This window comes from Chenopodium album, chromosome 13, assembly GCF_948465745.1.
Source record: "Chenopodium album chromosome 13, dcCheAlbu1.1, whole genome shotgun sequence".
Lineage (NCBI taxonomy): Eukaryota > Viridiplantae > Streptophyta > Magnoliopsida > Caryophyllales > Amaranthaceae > Chenopodium > Chenopodium album.
Window position 1 is genome coordinate 29,979,423 of NC_137846.1, and position 23,240 is coordinate 30,002,662.

Here is a 23,240-nt window from a genome sequence, read left to right on the forward strand (position 1 = left end):
GATTATAAATTTATTTGACCGTAGGGAGGATTAGTTCAACGACATAGTTTTCCCCACGTCAGTGGTGTTTGAAATGTGACCCCCCATCACTAATAATCGCCCTCGGAACACCGAATCTTGGGAAGATCACTTTCTTGAAGAGGTTAACCACCACTTTTGAGTCATTTGTTGGAGAAGCTACGGCCTCCGCCCATTTGGACACGTAGTCAACGGCAACCAAAATATATTTGTTCCCATTTGAGGAGATAAAAGGGCCCATGAAATCTATCGCCCACACATCGAAAACTTCAAGCTCAAGGATTGGGTTTTGTGGCATTTCATCCCTTCTCGAAATATTCCCCACCCTTTGACATCTATCGCAGGTCTTGACAAATATCCAAGAGTCCTTGAATAAGGAAGGCCAAAAGAGCATTGATTGGAGAACTTTTGAGGCGGTTTTCTGAGCACTCATATGCCCACCACAAGGAGAAGAGTGGCACATATGGAGAACACTTTGAAACTCATTGTCGGGGACGCATCTCCTTAACAACCCATCAACCCCTCTCTTCAACAAAATCGATTCATCCCAAATATATCTCTTTGCCTCGTGCTTGAGCTTTCGACGTTGTTGCAAAGTGAAATCCGGAGGTATGGCACCACAAGCCAAGTAATTCACAATATCCGCATACCATGGAGCCGACTTCACCTCAAGAACATATAGCACATCATCCCGTAGAGCATCCTCTATTGGCAAACCATCATCCTTGAACCTTGCACAGCCCAACCTTGAGAGGTGATCCGCCACCACATTTTCGGCTCCCTTTTTGTCTCTCATTTCATAATCAAAGTCTTGAAGAACTAAAACCCATCTCAACAACCTTGGTTTAGCTTCCTTCTTCCCTATCAAATATTTGAGAGCCGAATGGTCGGTGTACACAATTGTCCTAGAACCAATGAGGTAGGTTCTAAACTTCTCAAATGAGTGAATAACCGCTAAGAATTCCTTCTCGGTGGTTGTGTAATTTCGTTGAGCATCATTGAGAGTTTTGGACAAATAATGTATGACATGAAGCTTCCCATCCTTCTGTTGCCCAAGAACCGAACCAATAGCCTCGTCGCTTGCATCGCACATGAGCTCAAATGGAAGAGACCAATCCGGACCTTGGACAATAGGGGCGGTGCAAAGGGCCTCTTTCAACCTACAGAAAGATTCTTGACAAGCATCATCAAATATAAACTCTTTATCTTGTTGCAATAGGGATGTGAGAGGCTTTGCAATCAAAGAAAAGTCTTTTATAAAACGCCGATAGAATCCGGCATGGCCAAGAAAAGACCTCACTTCCCTCACGTTGGTGGGGGGAGGAAGTTTCTCAATGACCTCTACCTTGGCTCTATCAACCTCAATGCCGGCATGGGAAATTTTGTGCCCAAGAACAATCCCACTTTCTACTATAAAATGGCACTTTTCCCAATTTAACACGAGCTTAGCCCTCTCACATCTTTCTAAGCAACGAGATAAATTAGATAGACAATCTTCATAGGTGGCTCCTCCAACGGAGAAGTCATCCATAAAGACCTCTATCTCATCCTCAATCATATCACTGAAAATAGACATCATACAACGTTGGAATGTTGCGGGAGCATTACAAAGACCAAAAGGCATCCTACGATACGCATAAGTACCGTAGGGACAAGTGAAAGTCGTCTTCTCTTGATCCTTGGGGTCAATCGGGATTTGGAAAAATCCCGAATAACCATCAAGAAAACAATAGAAGGAATGCTTTGTAAGCCTCTCCAACATTTGATCAATGAACGGTAATGGAAAATGATCTTTGCATGTACTTGTGTTGAGTTGGCGATAGTCAATGCACATGCGCCAACCGGTTACAAGCCTAGTGGGGACTAGTTGATCATGATCATTTTTCACTACCGTCATTCCCCCTTTCTTAGGCACAACTTGCACGGGAGATACCCAATCACTATGAGCAATTGGGTATATAATTCCCGCATCAAGGAGCTTAGCCACTTCCTTCCGCACAACCTCTTGCATGGAAGGGTTAAGCTTCCTTTGCCTTTGCCTAACGGGTTTGGCATCTCCCTCTAGATCAATTTTGTGCATGCATAAAGAAGGACTTATACCTTTGATGTCATCAATGGTATAGCCTAAAGCTTTCATGTGTTTTTTCAAAACATTGATCAAGAGGGAGGTTTGCTCCTCCGTTAGGTTGGAATTAACAATTACGGGGAAAGATTCATTAGATCCAAGAAATTCATACCTCAAGCCCAAAGGTAGAGGTTTCAAGTCTACCTTTGGTGCTCCCTTACCATTGGTGCTCTCTTCTCTTTCCTCAACTTGAAAGAGGTCATGGGTGTGAAAAGCCTTCTCCTCCATGCTCTCATCCATGCACTCGCTCTTGCTTTCCTCTAGCAAATCCTCATAGAATTGAATGTCGTCCTTGTGAGCACCTAGCTTAGAATCATTCAACAATACACTTTCTAGGGGATCGTTAGAAGCATGCAAATGGGAACGAGAAAATTCACTAAGCATGGTATCTAGAACATCTACTCTAAAGCATTCACCACTTGAGGAAGGTTGTTGCATGACATTATTCAAATCAAACTCAATTGAATCATTGTCAATTTTCAAAGATATTTTACCTTCCTTTACATCAATGATGGCCCTAGAGGTGGCTAAAAACGGCCTACCCAAGATAATAGGAATCCTCTCATCCTCATCCATCTCTAGCACATAAAAATCCACGGGGAATGTGAACTTTCCTACCCTAAGGGGGATGTCCTCAACCTTACCCATGGGAAATTTAATGGACCGATCCGCTAGTTGGAGAGTAATGTTAGTGGGGGAAAGGGTTCCTACACTAAGCTTTTGGTAGACGGAGTAGGGGCATGAGGCTCACACTTGCTCCTAAATCACACAAAGCTTTGTCAAACTCAATGCCATTAATAGAACAAGGGATGGAAAAACTACCCGGATCCTTCAACTTGGCGGGAAGTTTGTTGGAAAGGATTACACTACAATTGGCGGTCAAGCTCACCGTTTCACACTCCCTTCTCCCACTCAATAGATCTTTCTAAAATTTAGAGTAATGGGGCATTTGTTTCATAGCATCTACAAAAGGAAGGGAAACATGCAAATTCTTGATCACATCCAAAAACTTCCCAAATTGAGCATCAAGCTTAGCTCTCACAAATCTTTGGAGAAAAGGTAACCTCTCCTCTCTAGGTTGGAGATTTAGGGGCAAGGGGGTGGTCTCTTTTTCCTTTTGCACCTCAACATCCTTCTCCCTCTCAACACTAGAAGGCTCCTTGGTTCTCTCATTCCCCCTCTCTAACTCTACTTCATTTCGAGGTTCCTCCTCAACTAAGGGGTCACTCCCTACTACCTTTCCACTCCTTGTTGTCACAGCATACAAAGGTTTTGGGTTGACTCCTTGACTAGGGATAGAGGAAGAAGAAGAAGAAGAGGAATTGGAGGCAAGTTGGGCAATTTGGGTTTCAAGCATTTTCATATGAGCATTTGCTCGCTTTTTATCCTCCTCATGCATTTTCATGATGGCATCTAGCTTAGCCATCACGGGATCATTAGGAGGGGCCTCAATTTGAAGAGGTTGTTGAGGTGGAGGAAGTTGGGCTTGATGGAAACCCGGAGGCCTATTGGTTTGGGCATAGTTAAAAACATTTTGGCCCCTATTGCCTTCGGTGCCTTGGTTGGGAACATTGCTTTGTCGATTGTTTCCCATGTTACCTTGATCACCAAAATTTTGATTTTGATGGTCATGGTATCGAGAGTTGGGTTGTTGGTTTTGATAGCCATACCCCCTTTGGTTAAAGTAGCCTCTTCCATTGAAGTTGGAAGGGCCTCCCCCACCATGGTATTGGTTACCATAACCACCACCACTTTGGTTCCAACCACGGTTTCCACCTTGATTCCAATTCCCCATTTGATTGGAGTTTGGCCTCAAGTTCCCTACATTTTCCATTCTAGGAGCAAAATTCATAGCATTGACATCTTCTACATTATCATCATGTTCATAGGGAGGGGGTTGAACTTCACAAGCATACACACAATGGGAGGTATCATGATCATAGGTTTCACAATTTGAGCAAAACATGCATCCTTGAGGCATTTTATTATAAGAAGAGGGGGAACAAGTGGCCATACCATTGCCTCCCTTGGTTGAAGGGGAGGTATTACCATGAGGGTTGGACCTTTCTTTCATCATTTCGTCCATTTGCTTGGCCATCTTGGAGATTTGGGAAGAAAGGTTGTTGATTGCGTTGGCTTGCTCCAATGCATAGACACCTTTGCTAGAAGTGGCCTCCCTTTCTCCTTCGTACCAATCATCATAATGCTTTGCGGCCTCCTCTATGATGCATTCCACTTCATCCTCTCCTTTGTTCATGATTGGACCGCCGGCGGCGGCATCAAGGCTTGTTCTCCCTTGAGGTGAGAGACCTCCATAGAAAGTGTGGATGAGTTGATACTTGGGTATCCCATGATGTGGGCATTGACGTTGAAGCTCTTTGTACTGGTCCCATGCCGCACTTAGAGTCTCACCACTCTTTTGGCGAAAGCCTTGAATTAAAGATCGAGCCTCGGCGGTCTTCCTATGGTTATAAAATCTCCTCAAGAAAGCCGTAGTCACTTGGTCCCAAGTTGTGAGAGAGTTAGGGGGCACCTCCTTCTCTAGCCATTCTAGACCTCTCCCAATTAAAGAAAATGGAAACATCTTGAGGCGGATATACTCTTGAGTCACTCCGTTGGCTTTGATCGTGTCACAATACTTCTCAAATTCTTTCAAATGCTCATGAGGGCTCTCAAATTTTCCACCCGAGAATTGTTTCCTCTCTATTAAAGCAATCAAATTGGGCTTCATTTCGAAATTGTTGGCTTGAGTGGTAGGGGTTAGGATCCCACTTTGGGCTCTAAAGGCTTCGGGAGCCCCAAGACGACTCAAAGGTGTATTCTCTCCCATTTTAGAACCTTCTTCACTTTCGGACTTAAAGATTGAAAAGGGGTTAATTTCCGGACTTGATGGCGAATTAGGGCTATCTAAGTCTTCACTTGAGGGTGAAGATGGTGGAGTATCTTCCAATTCTCTTACTCCTTCTTTTGTTGGGGTGTGAGAATTTCTACTCCTCGCTCTCGCTTCTCTTCGAAGTAAGGACAAAGATCTTTCTAACTCCGGATCAATGGGAATCAAAGACCTTGAGCGAGTTCGTCCTCTGTTCATACAACAAAGCTAAGGAGAACGTAAGCACTGACAAGTAACAAGTAGTAACAAATACTAACAAACAAGAAATAAGATAGTCTCAAATAAAGTAATGAAAAAGCAATGGAAGCCGTCTCCCCGGCAACGGCGCCAATTTGACAAGGGAATAAACGCGTCGTCAATTTGTCTATCCCTAGATCAAATATAATTTATACACCTAAACAAACCTAATACAAGTATAAGGCAAGCATAGGGGTCAAACCACAAGGAGACATGCATAAACACCACATTCACTACTTAATACTTAAGCTACCTCGGAACAAGAAGTGTGAATAACTAAGAGATTAAACTAGGGGTTAAGAATGATTAAAAATCAATATAACTAAGCACCAAGGGAAGTAGGTAGATGTAGTTGCCAGTTGATCATGCAATAACACGGAAGCAAAGCAATGGAAAACTAAGCATGCAAGAATATCGAATTAAAGCTCAATCTAACCGCCTTCCGGGGTTAATCAATTTCTCCTAACATAGCCTCCATGTTTCCACACTAGAACCATATATTAGAAGGTGCAATCAAAGAACTATCGATAACAATGAACCTTAACTAAGTCAACTTCCGTTTCTTGTTAGCAAAGATTCACCTTTAATCAACTAACAATGTGCACTTGCAAGAAGATTAAAGAATATCAAACCCCAACATCATAAGCATGAATCAATCAACAACTACACCATCCCCACACCCTTGGCTAGGTGACTACTCACAAACCATATTGAAGACAATATCAATCACCAAATCAATAAGCATCAACATGATCAATAAGCAAAGAAGGAAAATCAAAATAAGCAAACAAAACTAAATACAAAAGTAAAGAAAGAGAGTAAGAGATTGCTCATTAATTGAAGATGAAGATTTACAAAGATTCAATCAAGCTCCTTCTTCAATATCCAAGATCATCAATGGAAATCCACACTTTCTCTCTCTACTAATGAAGTTTCTCTCACTAGATTAGGGCTAAAAAATGTTTCTAAGTAATGATAGATGATCCACTAAAACTCCCTACGACCTATATATATATGTCCTTTAAAAGATACAAAAATACGAAATAAAAAGACTACAACTCAGCGGTGCGCGCCCGCGCACATACGCTGCGCGCCCGCGCAGAAGTTGTGTGTGCGTCCTCGCAGATCTTGCGCGCCCGCAGATCTGTGGGTACGGAGAATGAAACCCATGGATGCGCGCCTTCTCCCTGCAATACTGCGCGCCCGCGCTTGAGGAGTGTGCGCCCGCACACAAGGCGCACGCAACACTCTGTTTTGGTTCTGCTTCTGCTGCTATTCTGTGCGGGTTCTCCCAGGGCTGCGCGCCCGCACACAAAGCGCGCACAAGGTGCACAAATCTTCTGTTTGTGTTCTGTTCTTGGAGCAATCCTGCGCAGGTTCTCACAGCGCTGCGCGCCCGCACATAGGGGAGTTTGGGGTGAATTGCTCTTCTTCCAATGTCTTGATTCCTACAAAACAAAAACAAAGAAAACAAGGAGAAAGGAAAACAAAGAAAAGAGGAACAAAAAGGAGAGAAAAGGGGGCAAACAAGCTACAAATGGGTGGGAAAAACCCGTAAAGAGAACACTAAATTGTGGCAAACAAGGTGTGCTTGGTATAATATCATTGTGGAGTTCTTTATTTTCCATTTTTTTAGTATATGATTTATAATCAAACTAGAATCTCCATATACCTCTAATTTTTGCACACCTATGCTAGCTGCTGCTTCCAATCCAATAATGCATGCTTCACATTCTGCGACATATTGATAACCTCAAAGTCTAGTTTAACAGAGATTGGAGTATGTGCTCCCTCTGGACTTATGAGTAACACTCCTACGCCACATCCTTTTTGATTGGACGCACCGTCGAAGTACATTACCCATTTGTCATCTTGTGTCATGAGAATCTCTTCATCCGGAAGATGAGTAGTTTCTGCACGACTTGTTTGAATTGGATGTTGTGCTAGAAAGTCGGAAATTACTTTTCCTTTCATTGATTTTTCAGGAATATATTTTAACTCAAATTCGACCAACATCACCAACCACTTAGATATCTTTCCTTGTATAGGTGGTTGTTCAAACAAATACTTTATTGGGTTTTTTTGAGAAATCACATGAGTAGTGTGTGGTAGCATATAATATCGTAAGTTTTTAGTTTCCCACACTAATGCTAGGCTTGTCTTTTCCAAGGTGCTATATTTTGTTTCATATTGGATGAATTTTTTACTTATGTAATACATTGCACGCTCGACTTTTTCTACCTCTTGTGCTAACATATATATGGTAGCATATATTGCGCTTGTGGCTGTGTCTGTAACTGTAATGTATAGCCTAAGAGGTAGTTTGGGTACTGGTGGTGCTAAAATTGGTGGACTTTTGAGATAATCTTTGATTTTCTCAAAGGCCTTTTGGCTTTGATCGTCCCATTCATGTTTCTCCTCTTTTTTCAATTTTTTAAATATTGGCTCACAAGTCATTGTCAATTTGTTGATAAATCGACTAATGTATTGTAGTTTGCCAAGGAATCCCCTGATTTCTTTTTCTATTTGAGGGGGAGGCATGTCAACAATTGCCTTTTTTTAGAGGGATCGATCTCGATGCCACGTGTGCTTGCTAGAAGTTACTCTGAAGGCGCATTTTTGTGGATTCAATCGCATTTTGTATTCTTTTATGCGAGTGAAAAATTTGCGTAAAGCTTTTATATGTCCCATTCTATCATTGGACTTTACGATCATATCATCCACATACACTTCTATTTCTTTGTGCATCATATCATGCAAGAGAGTCGTAGCCGTTTTTTGGTACGTAGCTCCTGCATTTTTTAAACCAAATGGCATGACTGCGTAGCAATACGTACCCCAAGGGGTAATAAAGCATGTCTTTTCTTTGTCTTCTTTTGCCATTAAAATTTGGTTGTAACCTGTGTATCCATCCATAAAGGATAACATCGCATGTTCAGCCGTGTTATCTACCAATATATCAATATGTGGTAGAGGAAAATCGTCTTTAGGGCTAGCTTTATTAAGGTCCCTAAAGTGGACATACATGCGAACTCGTCCATCCTTTTTAGGGACTGGGACGATGTTCGCTACCCACTCTGGGTAATTACATACGCGAATAAAACCTGCATCCAAATGTTTTTGTTCTTCTTCCTTTATTTTTAATGCGACATCAGGTTTCATTCGTCGAAGTTTTTGTTTTACTTGTTTAGAGGTAGGGTTCAAGGGAATGGTATGTTCCGCAATATCCCTATCTATTCTAGGCATGTCCTTATATGACCAAGCAAACACGTCTTCGAATTCTTTGAGCGTCGATATGAGGGTCGATCGCTCTTCCGGACTTAAAGTTAAGCCAATTTTGACTTCTCTTTTATTTTCGTTGATTCCTACTATTTCAGTTTCTTCAACGATAGGGTTCTTTTGTTCTCGTTCATTCATTAGTTCAACCAATATATGAATGTTACCATCTTCATTAGATTGATTGTTATAGCATTCGAAAGATTCAAGAGAAGGCATATACTCGAAATAGAGCTCATATTATTAAAATCAAAAGAGAGTACATCAAGAGAAGAATCCTTTTTGGGATCTTCATCCTTAGAACTAGAAAATAAAGAATCGGTAATGGCCACAAGGCGTAGATTTTCAGCTTCCCTAGAGTCTATAATAGATTCGTCGTCTGATTCTTCAAACATCTTCCCTTCGCCTGTGCTGATTTTCAGCTTATTGCCTTTGTGATTGGTCCATTTGAAAGATTTCCTCCATCCATGCTCAAAAGTTTCATTTGAAAGGGTGATCAACGAGGTTGGTTCAAAAGCTTCATCTTGAATGGCGTTTTGATTGGTCATTGTAGCGACATGATTTTGCTCTAGTCCAAATAGCAAGGTAAATGCTTGCCCATCATAGCACCCTGGAGTTGGGTGTTTTGATTTAACGATACTAAGATCGTCATCCAAGAAGTAGCAATCATGAAATATTTCAAATTCAGGCTTCTTGATTCCTTCCAGAACTAAGGGTTCTGGAAAGTCGTAGCATGGGTAATCTTCTCCCTCCCTAATGTATTGCCCATTAAGGGTTTGTTGATAGGATGGGAGTAAAGTGATTATCCCTTTCTTATTATTGTCTCTACGTGCTTTGTTTTTTGCATCGTGAGACTCCAATTCTTCTTTGGTTGGTTTATATCCCAATCCAAAGGAGAAGTTTTTCTTTGGTATAGGAAGTAAGAGAGATTTCTTCATTCCTATTCCCAAAGGCATCCCAAGAAAGTAACTACTCTTGAGTAAGATGTTGTTTATTATCCGAGTGGAGTATGAATCAAGCTTGAATGATTCTTCAAAGTCTTCTTTCATTTAAATTGTGTAGATTGGCTCCACGGCGAATCCCCACATGTCCTCTTCATCATTATCATGGCTTATTTCTAAGAGTGATTGATCATTTATTGCTATTTTGAGTGGAGAAGCATGTATAGTCATAGGAAGCCCTTGATAGTTCAACCTAATTATTTGATGCAGTGAGGATGATATTACACCAAGCTCATGTATCCAAGGATGTCCAAGTAAAAGGTTAAATGTAGGTTTTATGTCCATAACATGGAATTCAACCATCTTTTGAATTGGGCCTGTGGTAATTGGTACCTTAACAGTTCCACACACCGACCTTCTCGAATTGTCATAGGCCCTATTGCTTTGTGTTGTTGATTGAAAATCTTTTTCTAGATTTAGGCCTAAGTATTTTGCCGTTCGTAATGGGCATACGTTTACAGCTGACCCATTGTCTACCAAAGTTAGAGGGATATTGTATCCTTGCATCCCACGGTTAAGTATAATGCATTGTTGTGGATAGTGTCTTTTGAAGGCAAATCATCATTAGTGAAAATGATTGATTTTTCGGAAATCTCGCTAGTAAGCAAGCTAACGAGATCCTGAGGGGTTTTGTATGTGCTTACAGACAAAGCCGTTAGAGCGTTCATGAGAGAATTCATATGCTCTTTAGAAGTACTTAGGAGTTCCCAAATGCTAACATTCGCCTTGGATTTGCGAAGTTGTTTGACCAATGGATCTTCCACCTCAAGTGGAGGTGGTATTGGATTTTGTACTTGACCTTGAGTTTGATTTTGTGTGGTTGAAGATCCATTTGGTGGTGGTGCTTGGTAGACTCGCCCAGAACGAGTTAAATGATCTATCTCATTTGGGTTAGTTGTAGGACTCTCAAACCAACTTTCTTCTAGAGGCTTTGGATGTGCCTCTATTTCAAGATGTTCCATGAGTTGTGCTTGATGCCATTGTTCATCCAAGGAGAGATTCGATAAATCTTGCAACATCCCCAGGAAATGATCCCAATCAAGCGCTTCATTTGTTTCATTTTGTAAACAAGATGGAGGTGGGACGGCGGCATACTTAGAGACATATAAGTCTTGAAAGTCGTCGTCCCATAGTCCACATAGTTCATTAGTTGCCCCTATGAGTATTGTGGATAGAGGTTCTCCTATAGGTGTGATATAGTCCAAAGGATTGAACATATCACTTCCCATATGTTTCTCATTGATGTGAAACACCCCTAAGGGGGATGCATTAATGTTAGGTTTAGGCGTCGGAATTCTCCCATCGTCTACTAAATCTTGTATTTTGTGCTTTAAGACATAGCAACGTTCAATATCATGTCCAACGCCTCTATGATAAGCACAATAAGCATTACCATCCCATTGAGGAAATCTTCTTTCTGGTGGAGTGGGTGGTGTTGGCCCTGTTGGCGCAAGTAAGCCTTTTTCATTTAATTTTTCTAAAAATTCTTTATAGCTTATAGGAAATGGAGTAAATTTTCCTTCTTTTGTTCATCCTTTTCTAGGATCATTATATCGATTTGTGTTATTGTATTGCGTGGAAGTCGCAAATACGTCAATAAAGGATGATGCATTATCATTCCCCTTCTTGTAGTTATTCTTATGTAGATAATGATGATGTGGTTTGTTTGCTTTTTCTTTAGCAAGATCATCTTCAATCCTAGTAGACACATAATAGACCTTTCGAAAAGTGTCTAAACCAAGGTAATGTGATGTTTGCTGTACTTTTCATGACAGTTGTCAATGAATTTTTGTACTAACTCGAGTTCAGGCGGCCTTTGGGCAAGGTGGGCCTCCTTTTCTCGCCATCTACCATAGAAAGCAAGGAAACCTTCATCGTCGCCTTGCTTAAGCATCTCGAGTTCACGTAAAGTTGACTTAAACTCTACGTTACTCTCAAATTGGGTAATGAAAGCCAAAACTACATCTTCCCATGTTGCCTTGAATTTTGGATCTAGCCCATAGTACCACTCTCTCGCGGTTGGGTCTAGGGATAAAGGGAAAGTCAAAGCATAAAGCTTAGGATCAACTCCCTTTAATGCCATAATGCCAGTAAAACGCATTAAATGATTTTGTGGATTATTGGTCACCTTAAATATTGGCAAGTCCGTAGCTACGAACTTTTCCGGTAAAGCAAGTCTTGGGGGAGGAGCAAACTTTTCTGCGTCAACGAAGAACTAGCTTCTCCAACGACTTTTCTTTGATGTATAATTGTTCCATCTTTTCTTGCAAGGCTAAGGTTTCAGCATTTTTCTTTTCAGCCTTTTCCATTTTCTTAATTCTTCTCTTCTCGGCCTCTTGAGCCTTTTCCTCTCTTAAACGAAGAATCTCTTGTTGAAGTTCTTCAATGGTTGGCATTGTTGTTGGACTAGGATTAGTTGTCGAAGAAAAGTGGTTTGAAAGGGGTTGATCTTTGGGTGGTAAACGTAGAATGCGAGTGCCCGGGAGTCCTCTTTCCCAAGCTTGGAAACCGGCCCTAAAGGAGTACGAAAGGATAAGTAAATCGATACGCTTATTTAAAAAGGGAGAAAAAAAGACGCAAAATATATTCAAACGGATAACATCACCCTTAATAATTCTTCAATGAAGATATTGTTCGGACGAGTCAATTTGTTTTTTGAGAAATCAAAATTGACTCGTTCAGTGGGTGCGCGCAAGTGACTTAGTTGTGCGCGGCTGTCGCGCGCAATGGAATCTCTTGCGCTGGGAGGGGTCACGCAACTCACTGAGTTGCGCGCGCCACCTGCTCGTAGGATATTTTTTAATTTGAGCATTTTTTTTTTATTTTTTTTTGTCATTGTTTTTCTTTTATTTGATTTTTTTTTTGCTATCCTATGAATATGACTCTAAATCACGAAGAGACAACTTCGTAATTGGGAACCTAGATCAAACTCAAAAGAAAAAAAAAAAGAAGACTATCCTAACACGTTGCATATAGTCACATAATCACATAAGCATGCCATAAGTCAAGATTCACGCAATGCCGTTCTAAGGTCAAAAAAAGGGTTGGGTGTCCAAAGGTACCATATCTTAAGAAACGACGCACAAATCAATCACTCAACGTGTTGACTCATGGCATCGCCCTCCCAACATTTTGTTGGCGATATGGGTGGGATGATTGTTATTGATTTCGGGTTAGAAGCCTAGTGTTGCCGACCCCTAGTCAATGAGCCAATCCCCAATGGTTTAAGTGTGCTATGCTTATGCATGATGAAATGTTGCTTGTTTGGTTTTTACTCTTGTGGAAAAGGAAGATATTATGCGTTCAAGTCTCGCTCTCAAACTAGAGATTATCCAATTTAATTCTCGTTACAACCCATAGGCAACCTAGTGTTGGAAACCTTGGACCATAACTACGAATTTATCATGTAACCTCTAAGAAGGGGGTTCCCATCGTAAGGGGTCCTCTCCTTAAATGCTCAAGGCCCTTTAAACGCCTAGGACTTTACACTTGTTAAAGTGCATTAGGATTTGAATTCCTGACTGTTTGGGGGACCTTGAATTAGAATTGATTCTATCATTACGCTTTTTTGTAAGAAACAAGTAGGGATTCGCCAATGAGTTTTAGGAAAAACTCATAAACCTCGTTCATGCCTTTCTTCCATGTGGATTTCATGGAATAATTAGCACGAACCATAAGTTTACCCATGCCCAAATTGGTCTATAAACCAGAAATGAGTTCGGGAGCGAGGGTACTAAAATAACGTTCCCTTTAGAGGGGAATCGTTATCCTAGCCCTAGTGCGGCCTCTACTAGCTCTTCTTTTTTTACAATTTCATCACCAAACAATATATGCAACGCGATACCTAAAACTATGTTAGTTGATTTTATTTACACGTTCCAATTCACGTAGGAATTACATCGTAATGTCGTTATTCTTTATTTAATCAAATTCGTGAAAAGGGCAAGAAAATAAACAATATTCGCCTTGGCTTAAGTGATCAACCAACAATTATTTAATTCAATTCTAATCTTTATTTAACGCAAGATACTATGTGGAATTGATTAATTAATTATTTTAAAGGTGATCAAACAACACTAATTAATTAATTAAGGTTCTTTTAAACATGAAAATAAATGTGATTTAACTAAGTGCTCGGGAATTTACCACTTTCCTTTGCTAGATCTCCGTTTAGAATACTTATGGACTCCTTCTTGTTGGGGAACCTCCACCGTAGTAACAAAATATCAAAAGGGGTGAGTGTTTAGGACAAGAGGGGCTGGGTGTCGCGCGCAACTTAATTAGCTTTAGTGTTTAGGACAATATTAATTAATTAGGTTTAGGGTTACGAGCATTCTGCCGCAGCAGGTGTCGCGCGTAACAAGATGAGTTGCGTGCGGCATCCCAGCGCAAGTGATTAGGTTACGTTGCTATGGGCAGCGCAACTAATTGTCTTGCGCGTAACTTTATGGTAAGATTCGATTTTATATTTTCCGTATAATTCTGAATCTTCCACAGCGCAACTCTTGAGGTTGCGCTGGGTGTCGCGCGCACCTGAATTAGCTGCGCGCGGCAGCCCAGCGCGACTGTTTGAGATGCGCGCGGCTTTTTCTGCGGCAGCGCTAAAATTTAACCTAGGCGCTCTTAAATCCATCATTATTGGGTTTTAAGCACGGGCTTAAGCCTAATTATGATCGGGTTTAGTTAATTGGACCTTTGTTTTGGCTTTTATCTTTAATTTGGGCTAGTCTTTTGTGTTTTGTGGCTTAACCAGTTCTGCATAATTATTCTTCAGTTTGATCCAGCACGAAGATGGTTTTATTTATCGTCATTAGACTTCCTATCGGGATAGGAGGCCAAAAGTAGATGTCTACAACAAGCAACGAAGACAATTAAATATTTTATCATTCAAATTCCTATCTCTAATGAGAAGGATGAAGGTAAACTAACCTCCCCTGCTACACCTATTTGATTGTTGGTCTTTTCGACTATCTAACTTGACTAATACATGGAGTAATATGTTAATGTGTAAGTTTTGCTAACCTTTTTTTCTTATTATAATCACATCAGTAATTTTTTGTCATGGTTTTGTTATACTCACTGCTTGTATTTCTTTATTTAGGCTGTATAAACTAAATTTTATAAACAAAAATGCACATTTTCCATGCTTTTGGGATTAAGAAACAAATCTCATTGATTTTTATAAGTTATAAGTTGACCTTTGTCTTGTTTAAATCTTTATGTTATACTGTTGTGTATCTAAGTCATCTCTATACTTCTATTTTTTTTATTTGTTTATCTTTGTCTTATGCCGTCCTTCTGTGTTTATATATATATCTGATAAGTTCATATTTTGTCTACTAGTTAGGTAAGCTTGCTAAGTTATAACTGGAATTAGATTTTTTGTAATTTACTCATCTTTAGATAATCATCAATTTAAAGATGTTTCTAAAAAAAGATTAGAAATTTCTCATTACTCTCTTGTATTGAAGTTTAGGCATCTAGAACATTAGAATGAGTCATAATAATATATAAGAGCTATTTACTTGGTAAAGTTAGAGTTTTTATCTCGGTTCCATCCAATAGAGAAGACTACCGAAGCAAGAGCTCTCATTTAAAGCTTCAAGCAAAAGCCAAATGAAAGTCTCTATGAGGCATGGGAAAGGTATAAGGAGTACCAAAGATAGTGCCCATACCATGGGATTCCCATCTATCAAATCATCCAAATCTTCTATGGACGTTTAAGCCCCCAAGGAAAGTCTTGCTTGGATGCCGGAGCTGGAGGCCCTATCTGATGAGCGTCGTTTATGGCGCTCAAAAGAATAAGATTTAGGTTCATTTTCTTTATTTTCTTTCATCATTTTCATATAATTTTCTTAGTTTTATTTGATTTTCCATTTTTATAATTCACTTTGGTTCTCGATTAAACTCCGCTAGTGGGTTTCCCGCTGCCAGTCCCAAGCCTGGATAAAGGAGGAGGGTTACGGTAGGCCAGTGACAGCCAGTATAAAACTTCGTCACATCCCATGACATGAGCCAAACAGATATTTTCGTGGGGGCGTTCCCTACTCAGCGACGCGCTGCACTTCCTAGACCCGGGTGTAGTGATAAGTATGCAAGGGTTGCTAGGTCGTCGCCCAGAAGCGACGCGCCACATTGCCCGAGTGTGGTGTCAAATGAGCAAGGGCGTGCCATTGGGGCGTTCCCTACTGAGCGACGCGCTGCACTTCCCAGACCCGGGTGCAGTGATAAGTATGTAAGGGTTGCTAGGTCGTCGCCCAGAAGCGACGCGCCATATTGCCCAATTGTGGTGTCAAATAATCAAGGACTTGGAGTTGGGATCAGGAGGGAGCGTGGGAGAAAAGAATTTAGTTTGCGGATTGGTTCTTGGAATGTGGGGTCTCTTACGGGAAAATCAGCAGAATTGGTAGAAGTAATGAAAAGACGACGCGTGAACATCATGTGCCTCCAAGAGACAAGATGGACAGGAGAAGGAGCTCGAGGCTTGGTTTTGGGGTATAAGGTATGGTATGTTGGGCAAGAAACGAGCCACAGAACAAGGAATGGTGGAGCTAGGAACGGAGTTGGTGTGGTTCTCGATGAGAGGTTGGCAAAAGAGGTGATCGAGGTCTATCGGAAGAACGATAGGTTGATAAGGCTGAAGTTGCTATGTGGCAAGGAGATTGTGAATGTTATCAGTGCTTATGCTCCCCAAGTGGGTTTAGATGCAGAAGAGAAACGACAATTTTGGGAGGACCTAGACGAGGTGGTGCAGGGTGTCCACCACTCAGAGAAGTTATATATTGGAGGGGATCTAAATGGGCACGTTGGGGCGAGCCGAGATGGCTATGAGAGTGTCAATGGAGGCTTTGGGTATGGGCAGAGGGACGCCGGTGGTGAAGCTATTATGGATTTTGCCCAATCATATGATTTAATTTTGGCTAATACTTGGTTTAAGAAGAGGGATTCACACTTGATAACTTTTCGGAATGGAGCAAATGCAACTCAAATAGACTTCCTGCTCACAAGGAGCATAGATAGACAAAGTTGCATAAACTGTAAGGTTATCCCAGGGGAGAGTGTGGTCACCCAACACCGGCTATTGGTAATGACTATTCGTCTGAAAGAGAAGGCGAAGAAAAAAGTTAGACAAGAAGAACCAAGGATAAGATGGTGGACCCTAAGGGATGCAAAAGCTAAGGTTTTTACAGAAAAGGTAATTGAAGAAGCGGATTGGGATGGAGAGGTGGATCCGGACATGACCTGGTTACGAATGAAGAACTGTTTCCTAAGAGTGGCCAAAGAGGTCTTAGGGGAAGTAAGGGGAAGAACTTCGGTACAGAGAGATACTTCGTGGTGGAATGAAGAGGTGAAAGCAGTAATTAAGCAAAAAAGGGAATGCTATCAAGCCTTAGGAAAATGTAGGAGTGATGAAACCTTTGCAGCGTATAAGGAGGCTAAGAGTAAGGCAAAGGCAGCTGTTCGCCAAGCAAAAGAAAAGGCATATCAGGAGGTTTATGAAAAGCTTGATTCCAAGGAGGGAGAAAGGATCATTTATAAGATGGCAAAGAGAAGACAAGAGGCAAGGAAGGATATTGGCATGGTGAAGTGTGTCAAAGATAAGAACCAAATGGTCCTAGTGCAAGAGGAGGGCATCAAGGACAGGTGGAAGGGGTACTTCGATGAATTATTTAATGGAAGTAATGGAGTTGTGATAGGAGATACCTCTATGAGTGATGAAGAAATCAACATGGAGTATGTGCGAAGGATTAGGAGAGTAGAGGTGGAGATTGCACTGAGGAAGATGAAACCTAAGAAGGCGGTTGGCCCTGATGGGGTACCGATAGAGGTGTGGAGGTGTTTGGGTAAGATTGGTATTGATTGGTTAACAAACCTTTTCAACAAGATATGGACGGCTACAAGGATCCCACAAGATTGGAGGAAGAGCACCTTGGTCCCGGTTTATAAAAACAAAGGAGACGCTCAAGATTGTTCTAACTATCGAGGAATTAAGCTTATGAGCCATACTATGAAGTTGTGGGAAAGGGTGATTGAACAAAGGTTGAGGGCATGCACAAGCATTTCAGATAACCAATTTGGTTTTATGCCTGGGAGATCTACTATGGAGGCAATCCATTTGATAAGACAAATGATGGAGTTTTATAGGGTAAAGAAGAAAGATCTTCATATGGTCTTTATTGATTTAGAGAAGGCATATGACAAGGTGCCAAGAGAGATACTTTGGTGGGCAATGTTGAAGAAAGGTATCCCACGAAGGTATGTAGACCTAGTTAAGGATATGTATCGGGATGTGTCAACAAATGTGAGGACATGCGGAGGGTTGACAAAAGATTTCCCTATTACAATCGGATTGCATCAAGGGTCTGCATTAAGCCCTTTTCTTTTTGCAACGGTCCTAGACGAATTAACTAGACCAATTCAAGATGAGGTTCCATGGTGTATGCTGTTCGCAGATGATATCGTTTTGGTGGATGAGACTAAGGATGGGGTTAATGTCAAGTTGGAGCAATGGAGGCAAAGGTTGGAATCTAGAGGGTTTAAGCTAAGTCGGAGTAAGACTGAATATTTGGTATGTCGTTTTGGCACTCAGAGGGGGACAAGCAATGAAGTGGTGAGTTTGGATGGAAAGGATTTGACCATGAGTGAATGTTTTAAGTACCTAGGGTCGATCATCCAGAAGAATGGTGACATTGATCAAGACGTGACCCACAGGATTAAGTCAGGGTGGCTTAAATGGAGAGCGGCCACGGGAGTGCTATGCGACCGCAGCATTCCCTTAAAGTTGAAGGGAAAATTCTACAGGACTGCCATAAGACCAGTGTTGCTCTATGGTACAGAATGTTGGGCTTCTAAGAAAGAGCATATTAAAAAGATGGAGGTTACGGAAATGCGCATGTTAAGGTGGATGTGTGGAAACACTTTAAGAGATAGAATCAGAAATGAGGTTATTCGCAAGAAAGTAGGTGTGGCGGGCATTGTAGATAAATTAAGGGAAAATCGTCTGCGTTGGTTTGGACATGTAAGACGGAGACCCGAGGGTGCACCGGTGCGAAGAGTGGAAGAGTGGGACCATGGAGGGATTAAACGAGGAAGAGGGAGACCAAAGATGACTTGGTTGGAAGGAGTGAGGAAGGATATGAAGTGCATGGATTTACGTGAGGATGAAGTTTTGGATCGTAAGGGATGGAGGAGAAAGATTTATGTTGATGACTACACGGAATAATCAAATTTGGTTCATGTTAGCCGACCCCACTTTTGGGATTAAGGCTTTGATTGATTGATTGATTGATTGACTTTGGTTCTCGATTAGTTTTTACGAGTTTTTCATATTTTTAATTGATAATTCATATTTTTAGTTTTAGTTTTATTTTGTTATGCTTTCTCTCTATGTCTTATTTGTGTTTTTTAGGTGAATAACCAAGTGAATTTGCTCATTTTGGGACTGCCTTCCTTGCGGGCATCATCTCGAGTGCACTGATGATAGGGATGCTCGAGAGCACGGTGTTTGATCAAGCAAAGCGAATGAGCCAAGGCCTCGTGCACCACACAGGGGTGCGCGCACGCGGCACAAGAGTGCATGCGCGCAAACCCAGCTGTGCGCGCACGCGGCTGGTGGGTGCGTGCGCACGGCCCTGTGCGGCCCCCTTCGCTCGATTTTTCTATTTATAGCTTTTGACTTTCTTTTTTATGACGACGGAACTTTTGTACTTGAGAGATAATTTTCCAGAAATATTAGAGAGAGAAGCTTAAGATTTACTTGTTTGTACTTGAATTTGATCTTAGATTTCAATTGGATCTTGAAAATCCTTCTTCAATTCAATGAAAATTTGTAAGATTTCTTTCCCTTGATTTATTTTTAATGCAATTCTTTCTAGTTTCTTGAACTTTGATTGAGATTACATTCCTTGCTCTAGAATTTGTTGATTGATTGATTTTCTTTTGATTAAGCTTTAAATGAATATGAATTTGATTGAATTTGTTTTGTTCCTTAATTTCACCATGATTAGTGAGTAGATTAGTTTCTAGGGAGAAGGGGAAGCATGCTTGATTGATGATTTTTGCTAGTTGATGATACTAAATTGATTGGATTGTTGCAATTAAATTGGTTGACATAGTTGTGCATGTGATTAATTAAACTAGGAGTGATCAACCTATAAGATTAATCTAGATTGCATTGCAAATTTCAATGACATGAACCCTTGATTTGAGAATTGCTTTAATTGATTGAATTTGATTGTAATTTTCCTTGTTAGCCATTCATAGTGAACCCTAGCTTGGCTTATAGGTGATAGCTTTTGGATTCCTTTGATTGCAACTATTGTTTGTCCCTTGTGATGTTGAATCGATTGAGTGATCTATAAATTAGCATAATCATTGAGCTTGCATGTGGAACCTATATGCCTAGTGTTTAGCATATTGAATTCTTCGATTTGTCTAGCTTTTTGACATCTTAGTTACCAACCACAACCATTTATATTCTTCGAATTAGCTTGACATAGGCTATAGTATCGTTCCTACTCATTCCTTTGGGTTCGACCCTTGACTTACCATATACTTGTATTAGGTTGGTCGAGTGTTTACAAATTAGGTTTGGCTCTAGGAGAGGTAGATAACGACCTACATTTTCCTCTTATCAAAATTGGCGTCGTTGCCAGGGAATTGATTTTGGTGCTTTGTTATAATTGTTGAGTCTATTTCACCTTTAATTGAAAATACAAAAAGATTTTCTTTTAGGCTACACTTGTAGCCGTGCTACTAACCATTTCTTTTGAGATTTTATGCATAGAGCACGTGGTCATTCTCTAGTGCCATTTGATCCGGAAATTGAGAGAAATATTTCAAGGTTGAGGGGTGCTAGACGATCTTTGAGCCCTAGCATTTCAAGTGAAGAAGAACCACAACAAGAAGAACAAGCAAGAATGGGAGAAAATCCAAGGGTGGCGTTGAAATAATTGGGGATTCCCGGTGCATATAAATTTGAGAGTGGGATTCCTCCACCTACAACACCGACAAATGATTTTGAAATAAGACCGGCAATGATCAATTTAATAGAGAGGCGATAATTTAGTGGGGCCAAGTATGAAAGCCCACTAAACCATCTCAAGGAGTTCGAGAAATATTGCAATACTATCAAGGTGAACGGAATCTCCCAAGAATTCATTCGCCTCAAGCTCTTTCCCTTTTCTCTCATAGGGCGTGCTTTGGAATGGCTAGACAAGGAGGTTAAGCCGAATTCTCTAAGGACATGGAACGAGGTTACCAAGTAATTTCTATCCCGTTTCTATCCACAAAAGAAAATGGCGGAGGCTAGAGCTTTGATTCAAGGTTTCAAGCAAAAGATAAGTGAGAGTCTCTATGAAGCATGGGAGAGATATAAAAAGTATCAAAGAGAATGTCCTCACCACGGAATTCCTACTTACCAAATTATTCAAATCTTCTATGGAGGCCTTAGCCCTCAAGGAAAATCATGTTTAGATGGAGGAGCCGGAGGTCCTATCATGAACAAAACGGAAGAGGAAGTGGTGGACATAATTGAAGATGTTGTGAGGGATTATAGAGATTGGCAAGATGGAGAAAGGGAGTCAACTAACAAGAGTAGCTCTTAGCTCTTCAGTGTACTCGGTTGATCATCTAAATGCAATCAACAATCTATCCTCACAAATGACAAACTTGGGGAAGGAGATGTCCGCTATTAAGGCAAAGTTGGAAAGTTCTACCTACCAAGTTTCAAGTCTTCCCTCCGAATCTAAGGGGAGAGGTATGTCTTCTAATTCTCAACCCCCTCCCTCTTCTAATAACATGCCTAGTGGATGCTTGTTTTGTGATGATTGTGGGTCGTATGATCATGATGTTTCTAGTTGCCCTGATGCATGTATGGATGTTTGTGATGATCAAGATGGAAATGTGAATGAGCATGTGAACTATGTGTCAAATAATCATGATTCTAGGTTTGAGAATCAAAGTGGTCAATGGAATAGGAATTATAACAATCATGACAATTTTGACAACTATAACCAAGGTGGTGGTTATAGGAACCTAGGTTCTCGAGGTAACTATAACAATCAAGGTTATAGTACCCAAAATCAAAACCAAAATTATGGTAATAAAAACCAAGGTTATGGGAATCATAATCAAGGTAGTGGTAACCATAATCAAGGTTATGGTCAAAATGAAAATAGGGGTAATTGGAACAATCAAGGTAGAGGCAATTTTCAAAACAATGCTCAAAGAGAACCTCCACCCGGATTTGCTCCAAAGGCCCAAAATGGTAATTCCTATGTTCAATCCTCTTCTTCTTCACATAGAACAAATTTGGAAGAAATCATTGAAAATCAAACAAAGTTGTTGAACACTTACATGGTCGTAAGTGACAAGAAATTTAATGAAATGATGACTCATAATAAGATGCTTGAAAACCAAATTTCTCAACTTGCCAATGCTTTGAAAGACCATGCTAGTCCTTCCTCTTTACCTTCCCAAGGCTTAGATCCCAAGAGACCCGTGAATGCTATTGTTACAAGGAGTGGTAAGGTTCTTGAGGAGAGTTTTCCTAAGAAGAGTGAAACTAAGGAAGTCTTGGTAGAAGATGAGAGAGATAGTGCATCTTTGAGTGAGGTTGAGATTGAGAAGCCTAGTGAGGTGAGAATGGAGAAAGAAATTGTGAAACCCAAGCTTCCTTATCCACAAAAATTCATGAGACACAAGTTAGATGAACAATTTGGAAGATTCATTGGCATGCTCAAGCAACTTCACCTTTCTCTACCATTTACCGAAGTTGTCACCCAAATGCCCAATTACGCAAAATTCCTCAAAGACATTTTGAGTGGTAGGAGGACTTGTGATGGAGTAGAGACGGTGAACTTGACCGAGAATTTTACTGCAATCATAATGAAGAAGATGCCACCTAAGCTAAAAGACCCCGAAAACTTTTCCATCCCTTGTGCCATTTATAAAATGCAAATTGAGAATGCCTTGTGTGACCTAGGAGCTAGTGTTAGCCTTATGCCGTATTCGGTGTACCAAAGACTTGAGCTAGGGGAACTCTTACCTACTAACATCACTTTGCAGTTGGCCGATAGGTCAATTAAGTTTCCGAAGGGTAAGGTAGAGGATGTTCCTTTAAGGGTTGGGAAATTTGTTATTCCGGTTGATTTTGTGGTGCTTGAGATGGACGAAGATGCTAATATTCCTATCATTTTAGGGAGACCATTCCTTGCTACTTCTGGTGCTTTGATTGATGTGAAAAGTGCTAAAATTTCACTTAAAGTAGGGGATGAGGTGATAGAATTTGATTTGAATGATAGCATTAAGTATTCAAGTTCTTCTTTAGAAAATTGCATGTTGATTGATTCTCTTGATCATGTGGTGTCTTCAATGCATGAGAAATTGCACACTTCTAACGATGCTCTAGAGAATGTTTTGTTAAATAAGGAAAAGATAGGTACTCCTATCAAGGAGATGGCTTTATAAGAAGATGTGCTCAATGAAAGCTTTGAGGATGTTGGAGAGCAAATGTGTATGAGCATTTCTAGCAAAGAAGCGTTGCAAGTGGCAACATCGAAGGAAGGTAAAGGTGTTCCAATGGTTGAGCTCAAACCTCTTCCATCACACTTTAGGTATGAATTTTTGGGACCCAACTCCACTTTTCCCGTGATTGTTAGCTCTTCTTTGAGTGAGCATCAAGCTCAAAAGT

At 40.7% G+C, this 23,240-nt stretch overlaps 3 non-coding genes across 3 annotated transcripts; 1 reads left to right on the forward strand and 2 right to left on the reverse strand.

Annotated features, from left to right (window-relative positions):
• The first annotated feature begins 4,488 nt into the window (after nt 1–4,488).
• LOC145577270 (small nucleolar RNA R71) lies at nt 4,489–4,594 on the forward strand. The gene has a single exon (XR_014098724.1). It is a non-coding gene; the product is annotated as a small nucleolar RNA R71 (small nucleolar RNA).
• Nucleotides 4,595–15,124: 10,530 nt separating this feature from the next.
• LOC145577233 (small nucleolar RNA R71) lies at nt 15,125–15,230 on the reverse strand. The gene has a single exon (XR_014098697.1). It is a non-coding gene; the product is annotated as a small nucleolar RNA R71 (small nucleolar RNA).
• A 5,621-nt stretch (nt 15,231–20,851) lies between these two features.
• On the reverse strand, nt 20,852–20,957 carry LOC145577323 (small nucleolar RNA R71). The gene has a single exon (XR_014098768.1). It is a non-coding gene; the product is annotated as a small nucleolar RNA R71 (small nucleolar RNA).
• Between the last annotated feature and the right edge of the window lie 2,283 nt (nt 20,958–23,240).